General features: G+C 45.4%; 1 long non-coding RNA gene across 1 annotated transcript; it reads right to left on the bottom strand.

Annotated features, from left to right (window-relative positions):
• Window positions 1-4,373: 4,373 nt before the first annotated feature.
• On the bottom strand, window positions 4,374-5,410 carry LOC120916045. The gene is made up of 2 exons (XR_005743930.1): window positions 5,245-5,410; window positions 4,374-4,578 (listed from the first exon to the last, which is right to left on the bottom strand). It is a non-coding gene; the product is annotated as an uncharacterized LOC120916045 (long non-coding RNA).
• Window positions 5,411-17,447: the final 12,037 nt, after the last annotated feature.

Below are 17,447 nucleotides of genomic sequence, written 5' to 3'. Positions count from 1 at the left end.
TCTGAAAAATTAATTCTGCCATGGTATTTAAACTTATGAGTACAACTGTGTGTGTGTGTATATATACAGTACAGACCAAAAGTTTGGACACACTTTCTCATTCAAAAAGTTTTCTTTATTTTTATGACTATGAAAATTGTAGATTCACACTGAAGGCATCGAAACTATGAATTAACACATGTGGAATTATACATAACAAAAAAGTGTGAATCAACTGAAAATATATTTCATATTCTAGGTTCTTCAAAGTAGCCACCTTTTGCAGCAGACACATCTCTAGAACTGTTAAGAGGAGACTGTGTGAATCAGGCCTTCATGGTAGAATATCTGCTAGGAAACCACTACTAAAGAAAGGCAACAAGCAGAAGAGACTTGTTTGGGCTAAAGAACACAAGGAATGGACATTAGACCAGTGGAAATCTGTGCTTTGTTTTGATGAGTCCAAACTTGAGATCTTTGGTTCCAACCCCTGTGTCTTTGTGCGATGCAGAAAAGGTGAACGGATGGACTCTACATGCCTGGTTCCCACCGTGAAGCATGGAGGAGGTGTGATGGTGTGGGGGTGCTTTGCTGGTGACACTGTTGGGGATTTAATCAAAATTGAAGGCATACTGAACCAGCATGGCTACCACAGCATCTTGCAGCGGCATGCTATTCCATCCGGTTTGCGTTTAGTTGGACCATCATTTATTTTTCAACAGGACAATGACCCCAAGCACACCTCCAGGCTGTGTAAGGGCTATTTGACCAAGAAGGAGAGTGATGGGGTGCTGCGCCAAGTGACTACCTCTTGAAGCTCATCAAGAGAATGCCAAGAGTGTGCCAAGCAGTAATCAAAGCAAAAGGTGGCTACTTTGAAGAACCTAGAATATGAAATATATTTTCAGTTGTTTCACACTTTTTTGTTATGTATAATTCCACATGTGTTAATTCATAGTTTTGATGCCTTCAGTGTGAATCTACAATTTTCATAGTCATGAAAATAAAGAAAACTCTTTGAATGAGAAGGTATGTCCAAACTTTTGGTCTGTACTGTATATATAAAAAATCTCCACAGGTGGTCAATGCTGCTTTTCAAAATCCACTTCTAACTGAAAACTGCTTGTTTGTTATTGTAGCCCCCACTAGTGTGTGCTAGGTGTAGCGTAGGCAAACCATATCCTGACTCAGGCTGTATATATATAGTTCAGGGCTGGATGACTCATCTTTGCAGTTCTCTGGTGCCTCCCTCTGATGTCTGGAAGGTTGGAGAACCTTCTAGAATTAGAGGGTGAGGGTTAGGAGGAGCTTACATTCATATTTATGAGGCCTCAGTAGTTGGCTTCCAGGGGACTGAGATAACTTCATAAATAGACATGGGCCATGCCAGCAGGAATAGTTGGGTGGAAGATGGAGATACAGTAATGAGGAGGCTGTCAGTGGCCCTGAGGGGTACCTCCTAGTCTGAGGTGAGTGACCTGCCTTGGGCCTGGGCCCAGATGCTGGAAGGATCCTGCCAAAGACACAAGGGAGGAGGCTTTCCTGGAGGCACGGGAGCAAGGAGAGGACAGAGTGAGTAATTCATCACTGGTGGGGACTACAAAGTGGGAGACTGCCATATGTAGCCAGTCTCCCTTGAAGACAGTGGTGGGCTTAAGTCTTCTGCCTTTCCCCTGAGAGATCTCCAGAGCGTTATCCGGGTGGGATGGTATAGAGTCAGCCAGGTGGGCTGGTGAAGAGTCAGTCGGCAGACTGCTGTAGAGACAGCCAGGAGGGCTGGTAGAAGAGGAAGCTGCAGACAGGTGGACTAGCATTGCCTGAAGAAGTGGTGCTGGGATCAGTGGCCATGAGGAAGCAGAATGAAAGACTAAACACTCTTTAACTACACAAATGCTATTTCAAGGGGCTGTGAGTTCCTGCCTGTAAAGGGCTGTTACTAAACGGACAAGGAGTCTGTTCGTTTCAACAACAGTGGAGCAGCAGTAGTGTGTGCAGGAGAAAAGCTAAAGAGGAGTCTGTATATAGGAAGTTGTTGTACCATCAAGTGGGCATTCCATAAACTCCCTGTCCCCTTCCAAGTTGTTAACCCCCTAATAAACAACAAAAACAAAGCTATGGACTGTTTTATGTGACTGTGAAGATTTAGTGTGCCTGGATGTTTGGGAGTAAGGGATCTCTGTTCACCTGCAGCTCCTACTTAGGGTATGCTACATTATCAATGTGCTTAATGGTAATCTGTGTTGCTTTTAAAAATCTTTACTTCTGTCCATTTTGCCGTGATGTTTATTTTGCTCTCTTATTGTTGTAGCCCCCTGGTCCTAAACAGGGATGCTAATATATCTAGTTGTGCTAGAGGGTAACTAGCGTGGCTAATTTATAATTTGATCCACTGATTTCTGTCCTAAGTCTGAGTTTAATTTGTAGTCTGTCTCTTCTGTCAATAGGCGGCACTGTTGCCTTTGGCATTAGGATGATGGATTACAGTAAATTCAGGTGATGGGTAAATAAGTTGTCCCAGCCAATCAGCAGAAGTTTCTGTTGGCCGCTGTGCATGCTTCGATAGGCTATTTTTTCAGGAGGAGTCAGGTGATTGGGGCTCTTCCCGCCCAGGACTGCGGCCTGGGTGTATGTGTGTTGAACAGCTCCTGGCTGCTAGGCTTAAAGCCCAAGACCTATCCAAGAGTCCTACTGGTTGCTACAGTAGGTGTTTGTGATATTGTGCTTTTAGCACGACAGCGTCGCGCTGATACTCGGCGACAGGGTGCCGAGATCTCGCCGACATCTCACACTCACTGGAATAGTGACAGCACATCCCAGCAAGCGCGTCATAGAAGCGACGGGAGATCCGACTTGGATTCCCGCCAATTCTACACGTGTGCGGCGTTTGTTATGAATCCTGAGGGGGAAGTCCCCGCCGGATTTTAAATAAAAATCCGGCATGGGTCCCCCCCTCAGGAGCATACCGGGCCCTTAGGTCTGTTATGGGTTGTAAGGAGAGCCCCCCTACGCCGAAAAAAACGGCGTAGGGGGTCCCCCTACAATCCATACCAGACCCGTATCCAAAGCACGCTACCCGGCCAGCCAGGAAGGGAGTGGGGACGAGCGAGCGCCCCCCCCCCCCGTCCTGAGCCGTACCAGGCTGCATGCCCTCAACATGGGGGGGTTGGGTGCTCTGGGGCAGGGGGGCGCACTGCGGCCCCCCCCACCTCAGAGCACCCTGTCCCCATGTTGATGAGGACAGGGCCCCTTCCCGACAACCCTGGCTGTTGGTTGTCGGGGTATGCGGGCGGGAGGCTTATCGGAATCTGGGAGCCCCCTTTAATAAGGGGGCCCCCAGATACCGGCCCCCCACCCTAAGTGAATGAGTATGGGGTACATCGTACCCCTACCCATTCACCTGCAAGAAAAGTGGTAAAAACACAAATAAACCACACAGTGTATTAAAATATTTTATTTTTCTGCTCCGGAGGCCGCCCCCTGTCTTCTTTATTAGCTCTTTTACCAGGGGGGGCTTCTTCTTTGACGTCTTCGGGTGGGTGGGGGCCGCCGTCTGGTTCTCTTCCACCGCCGGGGGGGGGTGGCTTTTAAAAAAGCCCCCACCCCCCCGGCGGGTTTCCTCCGGCGTCTTCGGCGGGGCTCTTCTTCTTCCGCTATCCCGACGGGTCTTCTCAACTCTCCGGGGTTCTCCTTCTGTCTTCGCCGCTCTCCGTTGTTGACTCGGCGCACCCCGGTTCTTCGTCTCGCTGTCCGGTGTCTTCTTCCATGATGTACGTCTTCTCCTTCCGTGCTGTGATGAGTTCTTCTTCCGTGCTGTGACGTCATGTTCTTCACTTCTCTCCTTCTCCCGATGTTGCCACGCCGGTCCTCCTCGCTGAAATGACGGATGCGCGCCTTGCATCGGACCTATATAGGCCTCACAGTCCCATCATGCTCTGTACCTACCCATGTGATACCTACCACGTGGGTAGGTAACCCCATGGCAGTTTTTTTTTTTGTTCAGTTTTCAAGGTGTGATGGACACCAAATTGCAAGGTAGCACAAGTGTTGTTTGATTTTAAGAATATTTATACACCGTAAAGCCTAAGAAATACCTCCTAAGGCCAGCTAATAACAAATTCTCAATATAACATAAGTAGAAGCACACATGTATCTGGGCATTAGGTGGTTACCTTTATGTTGTATTTAGATCTTTCTGAACAACAGGTGTATGTACAGGTTCACATTCTTTAGTTGCATCACCACAACAGCTTGATTGGTAAAAACAACCACATGGCTTAGTTAAAACATAGCAATGTCCTTGTGTAAAAAACCTTGGTGGCTTAAAGATTGTGTTTAGTTTTGCGCACAAGAGTTCTAAAAACCACAGGCAGTATAAATTGACACAGACACTAAAATGCTGAGAACTTTCACTATGCTTTATTGTATGTTTGTTTCGGTGTAAAATTGGCTTCAGTTTTGCTCTATAATGTTCTTAATCCAGTCAAAATAGTTGCAGACTTTGGTGTAGACACCAGGATAGTTACGGAGTGCACACATTCGACCCCAGGAGACCACTCCATACAGCTTTCCATTGCAGACCAGTGGTCCACCAGAATCGGCCTGTGAAAACAAGAGGTACATAAGTGCAGGAAATTACTTAAAGGATAAGACCACTAATAATTGAATGTTGTGTTCACTTGTGTGTATCAAACCACCCTCCAGCTTCTATAAGTAAATAATCACCAGAGTACCTCAAAAACTGACTAAAAAAGATATAGATGTGATACATTTAAATTATTAAACAACTTTATTTTAGTTATATCTTATTGTATAAATCCAAAATTTAAATACCATGCTGGTGTAGTGTTCCTACTAGCTAGGCTGCTAGAAAAAAATGGTTTTTGGCTCCCTCTTTAAGGATCTACCTGAGGAGATTGGGTGGCAGTCAGCTCCAAGGACACTGTGAGCAAGGATCTTCTTGGGGACTGAGAGTTGCATAGATGCAAAGGGGCAGAGTATAAAACATGTACAGCATATCTTGAATATATTTGTTTTGCTATACAGGTAAATTAATGGGTTCGGATCAGTTCTGCTTTAAATGACACAACTTACACCTTCTGGTCCTATTCAGGCCTTTCTCTGCCCTGGGCCCCATAGACCAGGCAGTAGTTCTGCCATTGGTCCTATAGCTGTCATATGGTTTGCTGTGGATATTCTTACTATCCTAAACATACAATATAAAGACATGTATTAATATTCATAATTCTATATATCTTTAATACTTACGGAACATGCATCTTTGCCACCCTCTAGGAAACCAGCACAAAACATATTTGAAGTGATCATGTTTGAATAAGAAGCTTTACAACTGGAGTCCGACAGAACAGGGAGATCAAGACACTGTAATTTTGTAGCATATTGCACTAAAAAAAAAAATAAAATAAATGAGTATAATATATTATACTGCATAATGCCGTATAAGTGATTGTAAACACTCCCTTTTAAAAAAAATAAAAACAGCAAACATGCATATACTTACCTGCTCTATGTAATGGTTTTGCACAGAGCTGTCCCGATCCTCTTCTTCTGGGGTGCCCCATCGGCGCTCCAAGCCCCTCCTCTTCATAGGGTGCACCCATGGAAAGTCCCATGGAATGCATTAAGGTGAAAAACCTTAAGGCTTTACAACCACTTTAAGGTACACGTACAGACACGCCCTCTGATGATGTCGATTACGACGAAACGTAAGGGTTGTCTCAGCGACAATCAAACTTTACAGTCTCAGTACGCTACCTGGAGACACTAAATGTTTTTTTTTTTTAGGAAAATAAAGACCTTCTATACTGAATTACACTATGGATATGTTTCTGTTTTTCTTCATATGATTGGACATGGTGATCCTATGTTTAATCAAGCCCCTTTGGTTAAGTTGGTCCAACTATGTAACATGTCATTTGCAATCATTTATAGTTCAGGATAATTTTATATTTAAATTAGCTAAACACATTCCGGTAGCAGCAGAACAGAAGGAGTGCATGACATAGTTCCCCACACAAGGCTCATGTGTAAGGTAAAGTCTACAAGCCAGAGAAGATCAATTTGTAAATGGATAGAAAACTGTTTAAAAGACAGGATTCAGAGAGTAGTGGTTAATGGCTCTTACTCTGAATGGTCTAAGGTTATCAGTGGTGTACCCCAAGGTTCAGTGTTGGGACCCTTACTTTTAATTTATAAATGAAATTGGGTCTGGGATTAAAAGTAATATTTCTGTCTTTGCAGATGACTCTATGCAGTGGAATAACGTCCTTACAGGATGTCTCCAGCTTACAAGCCTGACCTCAATGCTCTGTCTAATTGGGCAACTAAGTGGCAAATGAGGTTTAATGTTGATAAATGTAAATGTATGCACTTGGGGGCTAAGAATGTGCATGCATCACACATACTAGGGGGAGTATAATTGGGGGAATCAATGGTGGAGAAGGATCCAAGGGTTTTGGTAGATCATAAGCTCAATAATGGTATTAAGTGCCAAGGTGTGGTTTCCAAAGTGAGTCCTTTTTTGTATTAAGAAAGGTATGGACTCCAGAGAGAGAGAGAGAGAGAGAGAGATAATTTTGCCCCCCTGTACAAATCATTAGTAAGACCCCATCTGGAATATGCAGTTCAGTTTTGGGCACCAGTTCTCAAAAAGGATATCAGGGAACTGGAGAAAGTGCAGAGAAGGGCAACCAAACTGATAAGAGGCATGGAGGAGCTCAGCTATGAGGAAAGATTAGAGGAACTGAATTTATTCACTCTTGAGAAGAGGAGATTAAGGGGGGATATGATCAACATGTACAAATATATAAGTGGTCGATATAGTAAACTTGGTGTTGAGTTATTCACTTTAAGGTCATCACAGAGGACAAGGGGGCACTCTTTACGTCTAAAGGAAAAAAGATTTCATCTGCAAATATGGAAAGGTTTCTTCACAGTAAGAGCTGTGAAAATGTGGAATAGACTCTCTTCGGAGGTGGTTCTGGCCAGCTAGATTGCTTTAAAAAAGGCCTGGATACTTTCCTAAATGTACAGAATATAACTGGGTACAAACATTTATAGGTAAAGTGGATCCAGTGAAAATCCGATTGCCTCTCTGGGGATCAGGGAGGAATTTTTTTCCCCTGCTGTAGCAAATTGGATTATGCTTTGCTGGGGTTTTTTCACCTTCCTCTGGATCAACTGTGGTTATAGGATTGTATTTTTTGTTTTTGGTTGAGCTAGATGGACTTGTGTCTTTTTCAACCTGACTAACTATGTAACTATGCATAGTCTTACAGTTTTTCTTTCAAAAGCAGCCACAGCCTGAGTAGAAAAGCCTAATCTAATGGCAGCATGCTGTAGAGCAAAATCAATTCTGTGTGGAAGCAGCTGTCTTTCTGCAGTGGTCCAACATATCCCTTCACGAGTCAGACCTAAAGCTCTGTTAGGAGCAAAATTTGTGCAGCTTATTGGAAGAATTTAACTTTAACTTGGCAGAGGGAGTGTCAGATCTCTGCTTAGTCAACTGCTTCCACATAATGAGCAACAGTACCACTCTACAACTTGCCGACTGGGGAGACAGGCTTTTCTACTGAAGCTGTGACTGCTATTTAACACGTTCCCTACCAAGTCATTGTAAAATGATGTCGGCTGGAACCCTTCCTCCTTCAGACTGGACGTCATATGACGTCCTTGCATTCCCGGGCGGCTAGGGGGCGCCCGCACGCCCCCGCTACGTAGCTTGGGACATGGTGCCCGGTAGCCGCGATGTCCGCCGGGCACCCGCGATTGCCCACAATCACGACAGGACCATGGATCTGTGTGTGTAAACACACAGATCCATGTGCTGTCAGCAGTGAGGAGACCGATGTGTGTTCCCAGAACAGAGGAACACACATCGGTCTCCTCCCCTTGTGAGTCCCCCTACAGTTAAAACACACTTTAGGGAACATGTTAACCCCTTCCCTGCCAGTCACATTTACACAGTAATCAGTGCAGTTTTATAGCACTGTTCGCTGTATAAATGTGAATGGTCCCAAAAATGTGTCAAATGTGTCTGATATGTCCACCATAATGTCACAGTCACAATAAAAATTGCAGATCGCTGCCATTACTATTAAAAAATAAAAATGCCATAATTCTATTCCCTATTTTGTAGATGCTAGAACTTTTGCGCTAACCGATCTTTTTTTTTTTAAATATGATATTTAATAAATCAATAATTAAAGGATAATGTGTTGTTTTTTCAAAATTGTTGCTTTTCTTTTGTTTATAGCGCAAAAAATAAAAACCGCAGAGGTGATCAAATACCACCAAAAGAAATCTCTATTTGTGGGAGAAAAAAGGACGCCAATTATGTTTGGGAGCCACGTCGCACAGCTGCGCAATTGTTATTCAAAGTGCGACAGCGCTGAAAACTAAAAATTGGTCTGGGCAGGAAGGGGGTGAAAATCCCCTGTATTGAAGTGGTTAAAGAGCATGAGCAATTAGACTTTCCAGTCCACATAGTCCTGCAGTGCATTAGGCTGATTTAAACTAAAAGTTCAAATTTCAATTTCTTTTGGCCACTTGGGGTGCCCGCATCATGTGCCCGGATCCGATGCAAGTGCCCGGCGAGCGCGATGACCGAGACGAGTGAAAGGAAGATGGCCCCCACCCGTCTCCATATCATTGAAGGGCAGAAGTGATGTCAAAACTTCACTTCTGCCCAATGCTCTTAATAGGACATTTTTATTAAAAAAAATTTAAATGACGTTCAGTTTTTTTTTATTTTTATTATTATTATTGCATTTTAGTCTAAATATGGAATCTGAGTTCTTTTTAACCCCAGATCTCATATTTAAGAGGTCCTGTTATGCTTTTTTATATTACAAGGGATGTTTACATTCCTTGCAAAAGGAATAAAAGTGACCGATATAAAAAAAAAAAAAAAAACAGTGTTAAAATGTAAAATAAAAGGTAAAATAAATAAGAAAAAAATTATACAATTTTTAAACGTGCCCTGTCCCGCCAAGCTTGCGTGCAGAAGCATACACATACGTGAGTAGAGCCTGCAGAAAGAAAATGGAAGAACTCTGCCTCCATGGAAGGTTCCCGCTGACTGCAAGCTTTCTGAATTGACAGCTGTTATATAGCTGAGAGCGGGGCCACCCCGTGACGTAAACAGGTGACCCCCGCCCCCGTCTGACATTACGTGACATCAAATGACATCAGAAGGGGGTGGAGTTACCCAAGTTCTGATGCGAACCGGGGGGGGGGGGGGGGGGGGGTATTCACGTCACTCCCATTCATGCCCGCATGAGCTGCTTTTCACAGCATGACCCCAGCTTGAAACAGCACAGCGTGCCCTTTCAAGATGGCGCATGCGCTGCTGAGTCGCTCTGAGAAATTGCAAATATCTCAGAGACAGTGTAGGTCTCGGAGATATTGCAAGCATTGTAATCTAGGCTTACCTGTAGGTGTAACTTGTCCCCGAGGGTTTACAACCACTTTTAGATTGGGGGCTCTTTTGTATATGAATCTTGGCCTATCTGGGATCAGGGATTTCAAAGTGTCGTCATACTTGAGTATGTCCCAATATCTCTTAATAATGTTTTCAAATTGTTTGTGTTGCAGGTTATAATCCATTACCAGGGCTATCGGTAGTTCTCTGCTATTCTGCATCTCTTTATTTTCTAATAGTTGTTTTCTATCTGCTTTTCCAACCTCATGCCTCTTTCTTTCAATAACAGACTTATCATATCCCTGTCTGATAAATGTATTTGCTAACTAAACAGATTGTTCTTCATAATCCCCTACATTGATGCAGTTTCTTTTAATCCTGAGAAACTGCCCTCTGGGTACATAGATCAACTGAGGTTTGTGGTGACACCTATTCTGGGGTATGTAGGAGTTTCGATCTATAATTTTAAAATGTGTTTTGGTTACTATGTTATTGTTCTCAATATTGGTTCCCAGATCCAGAAAGTGAATGCTTTTATGACTTAATTCCCATGAAAGGGTGATGCTTTTTTTGTTGTTCATGTGCTTCATAAATTTATGAAGTTCTTGTTCACTACCATCCCAGAATAGTACTAAATCATCTATAAATATATTATCTAATTTTATTTGATAAGGGAGATTGTATATCATCTCCTCTTCTTCCCATTTGGCCATATATACATTTTCTATGCTCCGGGTAAATCTTGAACCCATAGCAACCCCCCTAACCTGTAAATAATATTAATTCGGATAAAAATAATAATTATGCTGTAGGCAGAAATCAAGGCAGTCAACTATGAACTTTTTTTGCTGTCTAACTGTCTTCTTTGTGATTAATATTTGTGTAAAGGAATGCTACATCCGCAGTGACCATTATAGTCTGTTCTGTGATTTTTGTCTTATCAACGATCTGCATTACGTGTTTTGTATCCTTAAGATACGCCTTCGTATTTTGAACCAAGGGTTGACGATAACAGTCAGTGTATTGTCCCAAACGAAATGTTAGTCAATACCATTTATATGGGACTGGGTAAAAATGTAGCGCTAAACCTCATGTGAAATAAAGGTGCACAAACAAGGTAAAAATATGCGTGAGTATACAAAATGCAATGTAAAGTCCAACAAATAGGATGGTCTAAAGGAGAAATTAATGTAGTCCATAAATCCAGGTATGGAAAGCGGATAAATCCACAACCATGTAGGGGTGCTCTTCAGACAACTGGAAGACTAGTGGATAGGGCATAAATTGTAGAAATTAATCATCATTATGTAGACAAAATGAATACCCTTACCACAACAGATGGACCCACATGTCAGCAACAGCGGATCATATGAGCATAAATGGCCAAAGGATGCTTGGTCTCGAGTAGTGGAAAGAACCCAGGGTCTCCAGTCGGTACTTCAAAGACGCCTTAGGTACTCCAGCAGATGGATGAAACACTAAATGGGGTCGCCACCCTAGCAGTTTTCAGTGGGTTTAAGGAAGACCTGGATAAACTTGAGTTAACAATTTACAATAGAATGACCAGGAGGGTTGGTACTATTCTTGTGGCTTGCATACATCATCGGGGTCCTACATGTTTCCGGTATAAGATACCTCTCCTCCTTCACATTCAGTCCCTTTTTCCCCTTTTGTATGATTTTTTCCAATTCTTTTTTATATTGTTTAATGGGATCCCCTTTCAACAGTTTATAGGTGTTTTTGTAATTTACTAAATTGCTCATCACTGTTTGATATTGACCCCCCCCCCCCCTTGTCAGTATGACTAAATCCTTTCTTTTTTCTTGTGTCTTAAAACCCTCCTTAATATAAATCTGGCCCATAGGTTTCTTTACATGCAGATGTTCAAAGTCATGAGTTTTTTGAACATATCAACATGCCTATTGTTCTGTATTTGGAGTTAAATATAGATTTATTTTGCAAATGGGTGTATATCCTTGTGTCAGGCCCACTCTCGTTCTTATTACCTGGATTTAAAGCAATTTTTTTTTAATATTAATGTTCCTAACAAACCTTTGTATTCCTACACATGTACCAAACTTGGATTTTTTGGGGAGCAAATTTTAACCCTAAATCCAATACTTTTTAGTTAAATCAACCCCCGCTGATATTAAATATTCCTTCTCCTAATACTTCTTTTGGATCTTCCTCCCTCCCCTACATCCCCTCTTTCTTCTCCCTCCCTGAGAGGATGTCTCTGTTGCTCTTCTCTGTAGGTTGTCTCTCCTCGGGTGGTTTCTGGATGGCGTTCCCCCTCTTGGGGGATTGTTGCCTCTCTTCGGATAACCTCTGTCTAAAAAAGCTGTCCTTAGTTCCCCATCTCTGTGGTATTCCATGAGTGAAAGAAACCTTTTTGTGTTAGCATTCATATTCTCTGAAAAATTAATTCTGCCATGGTATTTAAACTTATGAGTACAACTGTGTGTGTGTGTATATATACAGTACAGACCAAAAGTTTGGACACACTTTCTCATTCAAAAAGTTTTCTTTATTTTTATGACTATGAAAATTGTAGATTCACACTGAAGGCATCGAAACTATGAATTAACACATGTGGAATTATACATAACAAAAAAGTGTGAATCAACTGAAAATATATTTCATATTCTAGGTTCTTCAAAGTAGCCACCTTTTGCAGCAGACACATCTCTAGAACTGTTAAGAGGAGACTGTGTGAATCAGGCCTTCATGGTAGAATATCTGCTAGGAAACCACTACTAAAGAAAGGCAACAAGCAGAAGAGACTTGTTTGGGCTAAAGAACACAAGGAATGGACATTAGACCAGTGGAAATCTGTGCTTTGTTTTGATGAGTCCAAACTTGAGATCTTTGGTTCCAACCCCTGTGTCTTTGTGCGATGCAGAAAAGGTGAACGGATGGACTCTACATGCCTGGTTCCCACCGTGAAGCATGGAGGAGGTGTGATGGTGTGGGGGTGCTTTGCTGGTGACACTGTTGGGGATTTAATCAAAATTGAAGGCATACTGAACCAGCATGGCTACCACAGCATCTTGCAGCGGCATGCTATTCCATCCGGTTTGCGTTTAGTTGGACCATCATTTATTTTTCAACAGGACAATGACCCCAAGCACACCTCCAGGCTGTGTAAGGGCTATTTGACCAAGAAGGAGAGTGATGGGGTGCTGCGCCAAGTGACTACCTCTTGAAGCTCATCAAGAGAATGCCAAGAGTGTGCCAAGCAGTAATCAAAGCAAAAGGTGGCTACTTTGAAGAACCTAGAATATGAAATATATTTTCAGTTGTTTCACACTTTTTTGTTATGTATAATTCCACATGTGTTAATTCATAGTTTTGATGCCTTCAGTGTGAATCTACAATTTTCATAGTCATGAAAATAAAGAAAACTCTTTGAATGAGAAGGTATGTCCAAACTTTTGGTCTGTACTGTATATATAAAAAATCTCCACAGGTGGTCAATGCTGCTTTTCAAAATCCACTTCTAACTGAAAACTGCTTGTTTGTTATTGTAGCCCCCACTAGTGTGTGCTAGGTGTAGCGTAGGCAAACCATATCCTGACTCAGGCTGTATATATATAGTTCAGGGCTGGATGACTCATCTTTGCAGTTCTCTGGTGCCTCCCTCTGATGTCTGGAAGGTTGGAGAACCTTCTAGAATTAGAGGGTGAGGGTTAGGAGGAGCTTACATTCATATTTATGAGGCCTCAGTAGTTGGCTTCCAGGGGACTGAGATAACTTCATAAATAGACATGGGCCATGCCAGCAGGAATAGTTGGGTGGAAGATGGAGATACAGTAATGAGGAGGCTGTCAGTGGCCCTGAGGGGTACCTCCTAGTCTGAGGTGAGTGACCTGCCTTGGGCCTGGGCCCAGATGCTGGAAGGATCCTGCCAAAGACACAAGGGAGGAGGCTTTCCTGGAGGCACGGGAGCAAGGAGAGGACAGAGTGAGTAATTCATCACTGGTGGGGACTACAAAGTGGGAGACTGCCATATGTAGCCAGTCTCCCTTGAAGACAGTGGTGGGCTTAAGTCTTCTGCCTTTCCCCTGAGAGATCTCCAGAGCGTTATCCGGGTGGGATGGTATAGAGTCAGCCAGGTGGGCTGGTGAAGAGTCAGTCGGCAGACTGCTGTAGAGACAGCCAGGAGGGCTGGTAGAAGAGGAAGCTGCAGACAGGTGGACTAGCATTGCCTGAAGAAGTGGTGCTGGGATCAGTGGCCATGAGGAAGCAGAATGAAAGACTAAACACTCTTTAACTACACAAATGCTATTTCAAGGGGCTGTGAGTTCCTGCCTGTAAAGGGCTGTTACTAAACGGACAAGGAGTCTGTTCGTTTCAACAACAGTGGAGCAGCAGTAGTGTGTGCAGGAGAAAAGCTAAAGAGGAGTCTGTATATAGGAAGTTGTTGTACCATCAAGTGGGCATTCCATAAACTCCCTGTCCCCTTCCAAGTTGTTAACCCCCTAATAAACAACAAAAACAAAGCTATGGACTGTTTTATGTGACTGTGAAGATTTAGTGTGCCTGGATGTTTGGGAGTAAGGGATCTCTGTTCACCTGCAGCTCCTACTTAGGGTATGCTACATTATCAATGTGCTTAATGGTAATCTGTGTTGCTTTTAAAAATCTTTACTTCTGTCCATTTTGCCGTGATGTTTATTTTGCTCTCTTATTGTTGTAGCCCCCTGGTCCTAAACAGGGATGCTAATATATCTAGTTGTGCTAGAGGGTAACTAGCGTGGCTAATTTATAATTTGATCCACTGATTTCTGTCCTAAGTCTGAGTTTAATTTGTAGTCTGTCTCTTCTGTCAATAGGCGGCACTGTTGCCTTTGGCATTAGGATGATGGATTACAGTAAATTCAGGTGATGGGTAAATAAGTTGTCCCAGCCAATCAGCAGAAGTTTCTGTTGGCCGCTGTGCATGCTTCGATAGGCTATTTTTTCAGGAGGAGTCAGGTGATTGGGGCTCTTCCCGCCCAGGACTGCGGCCTGGGTGTATGTGTGTTGAACAGCTCCTGGCTGCTAGGCTTAAAGCCCAAGACCTATCCAAGAGTCCTACTGGTTGCTACAGTAGGTGTTTGTGATATTGTGCTTTTAGCACGACAGCGTCGCGCTGATACTCGGCGACAGGGTGCCGAGATCTCGCCGACATCTCACACTCACTGGAATAGTGACAGCACATCCCAGCAAGCGCGTCATAGAAGCGACGGGAGATCCGACTTGGATTCCCGCCAATTCTACACGTGTGCGGCGTTTGTTATGAATCCTGAGGGGGAAGTCCCCGCCGGATTTTAAATAAAAATCCGGCATGGGTCCCCCCCTCAGGAGCATACCGGGCCCTTAGGTCTGTTATGGGTTGTAAGGAGAGCCCCCCTACGCCGAAAAAAACGGCGTAGGGGGTCCCCCTACAATCCATACCAGACCCGTATCCAAAGCACGCTACCCGGCCAGCCAGGAAGGGAGTGGGGACGAGCGAGCGCCCCCCCCCCCCCGTCCTGAGCCGTACCAGGCTGCATGCCCTCAACATGGGGGGGTTGGGTGCTCTGGGGCAGGGGGGCGCACTGCGGCCCCCCCCACCTCAGAGCACCCTGTCCCCATGTTGATGAGGACAGGGCCCCTTCCCGACAACCCTGGCCGTTGGTTGTCGGGGTATGCGGGCGGGAGGCTTATCGGAATCTGGGAGCCCCCTTTAATAAGGGGGCCCCCAGATACCGGCCCCCCACCCTAAGTGAATGAGTATGGGGTACATCGTACCCCTACCCATTCACCTGCAAGAAAAGTGGTAAAAACACAAATAAACCACACAGTGTATTAAAATATTTTATTTTTCTGCTCCGGAGGCCGCCCCCTGTCTTCTTTATTAGCTCTTTTACCAGGGGGGGCTTCTTCTTTGACGTCTTCGGGTGGGTGGGGGCCGCCGTCTGGTTCTCTTCCACCGCCGGGGGGGGGTGGCTTTTAAAAAAGCCCCCACCCCCCCGGCGGGTTTCCTCCGGCGTCTTCGGCGGGGCTCTTCTTCTTCCGCTATCCCGACGGGTCTTCTCAACTCTCCGGGGTTCTCCTTCTGTCTTCGCCGCTCTCCGTTGTTGACTCGGCGCACCCCGGTTCTTCGTCTCGCTGTCCGGTGTCTTCTTCCATGATGTACGTCTTCTCCTTCCGTGCTGTGATGAGTTCTTCTTCCGTGCTGTGACGTCATGTTCTTCACTTCTCTCCTTCTCCCGATGTTGCCACGCCGGTCCTCCTCGCTGAAATGACGGATGCGCGCCTTGCATCGGACCTATATAGGCCTCACAGTCCCATCATGCTCTGTACCTACCCATGTGATACCTACCACGTGGGTAGGTATCACATGGGTAGGTACAGAGCATGATGGGACTGTGAGGCCTATATAGGTCCGATGCAAGGCGCGCATCCGTCATTTCATCGAGGAGGACCGGCGTGGCAACATCGGGAGAAGGAGAGAAGTGAAGAACATGACGTCACAGCACGGAAGAAGAACTCATCACAGCACGGAAGGAGAAGACGTACATCACGGAAGAAGACACCGGACAGCGAGACGAAGAACCGGGGTGCGCCGAGTCAACAACGGAGAGCGGCGAAGACAGAAGGAGAACCCCGGAGAGTTGAGAAGACCCGTCGGGATAGCGGAAGAAGAAGAGCCCCGCCGAAGACGCCGGAGGAAACCCGCCGGGGGGGTGGGGGCTTTTTTAAAAGCCACCCCCCCCCCGGCGGTGGAAGAGAACCAGACGGCGGCCCCCACCCACCCGAAGACGTCAAAGAAGAAGCCCCCCCTGGTAAAAGAGCTAATAAAGAAGACAGGGGGCGGCCTCCGGAGCAGAAAAATAAAATATTTTAATACACTGTGTGGTTTATTTGTGTTTTTACCACTTTTCTTGCAGGTGAATGGGTAGGGGTACGATGTACCCCATACTCATTCACTTAGGGTGGGGGGCCGGTATCTGGGGGCCCCCTTATTAAAGGGGGCTCCCAGATTCCGATAAGCCTCCCGCCCGCATACCCCGACAACCAACGGCCAGGGTTGTCGGGAAGGGGCCCTGTCCTCATCAACATGGGGACAGGGTGCTCTGAGGTGGGGGGGGCCGCAGTGCGCCCCCCTGCCCCAGAGCACCCAACCCCCCCATGTTGAGGGCATGCAGCCTGGTACGGCTCAGGAGGGGGGGGGGGCGCTCGCTCGTCCCCACTCCCTTCCTGGCTGGCCGGGTAGCGTGCTTTGGATACGGGTCTGGTATGGATTGTAGGGGGACCCCCTACGCCGTTTTTTCCGGAGTAGGGGGGCTCTCCTTACAACCCATAACAGACCTAAGGGCCCGGTATGCTCCTGAGGGGGGACCCATGCCGGATTTTTATTTAAAATCCGGCGGGGACTTCCCCCTCAGGATTCATAACAAACGCCGCACACGTGTAGAATTGGCGGGAATCCAAGTCGGATCTCCCGTCGCTTCTATGACGGCTCTGTATCCATCGCGGCAAGCCAGCTCGGCGCTGGCTCCCGCGATGGGGCTCGTAGGTGCTCAATCTCGCTGAGAAAGAGAGCGAGATTGACACAAAATCGGGTTCACCTACTGTAGGTCTACGTGAGGCCTAAACAATAGTTCAGGGTTCCGCAAAGGAGGCGCAGTAAAGGTTAAACCGGAAGCCTGGGGCGGAACTGCATGTTTTAGAGGCTCAGCCTGAGGGGAGTCTATTCATTGCGAGAGGTAAAAGAAGAAGCAGTTGCCAGAGAGATGACCCCTCCTGTTACCAGGGAAAGTTTGGAAGGGATGAAGGAGTACCAGAGCAGACGCTTCTCTAGCCAGGGACAGTGAAGTGGAGACTCATCCAGGAATACAGTGGGTAGCTTTAGTAAAGCTTGAAGGAGTACGGCCGGTAGCTGTAAGTAAAGCATGAAGATAAGTACAGTGGTTAGCTGTGGGTGAAGCTTGAGGGATCCAGCAGGCAGCTGAGAGTCCAAGAAGTCTAGTGAGAGATGGCAATCTAAGCTTAAAGATCC

Source organism: Rana temporaria, chromosome 10 (assembly GCF_905171775.1).
Source record: "Rana temporaria chromosome 10, aRanTem1.1, whole genome shotgun sequence".
In the NCBI taxonomy this organism is placed as follows: Eukaryota; Metazoa; Chordata; class Amphibia; order Anura; family Ranidae; genus Rana; species Rana temporaria.
The sequence above is the reverse complement of the archived record's forward strand: the minus strand, read 5'-3'. Positions and strand labels throughout refer to the sequence as shown.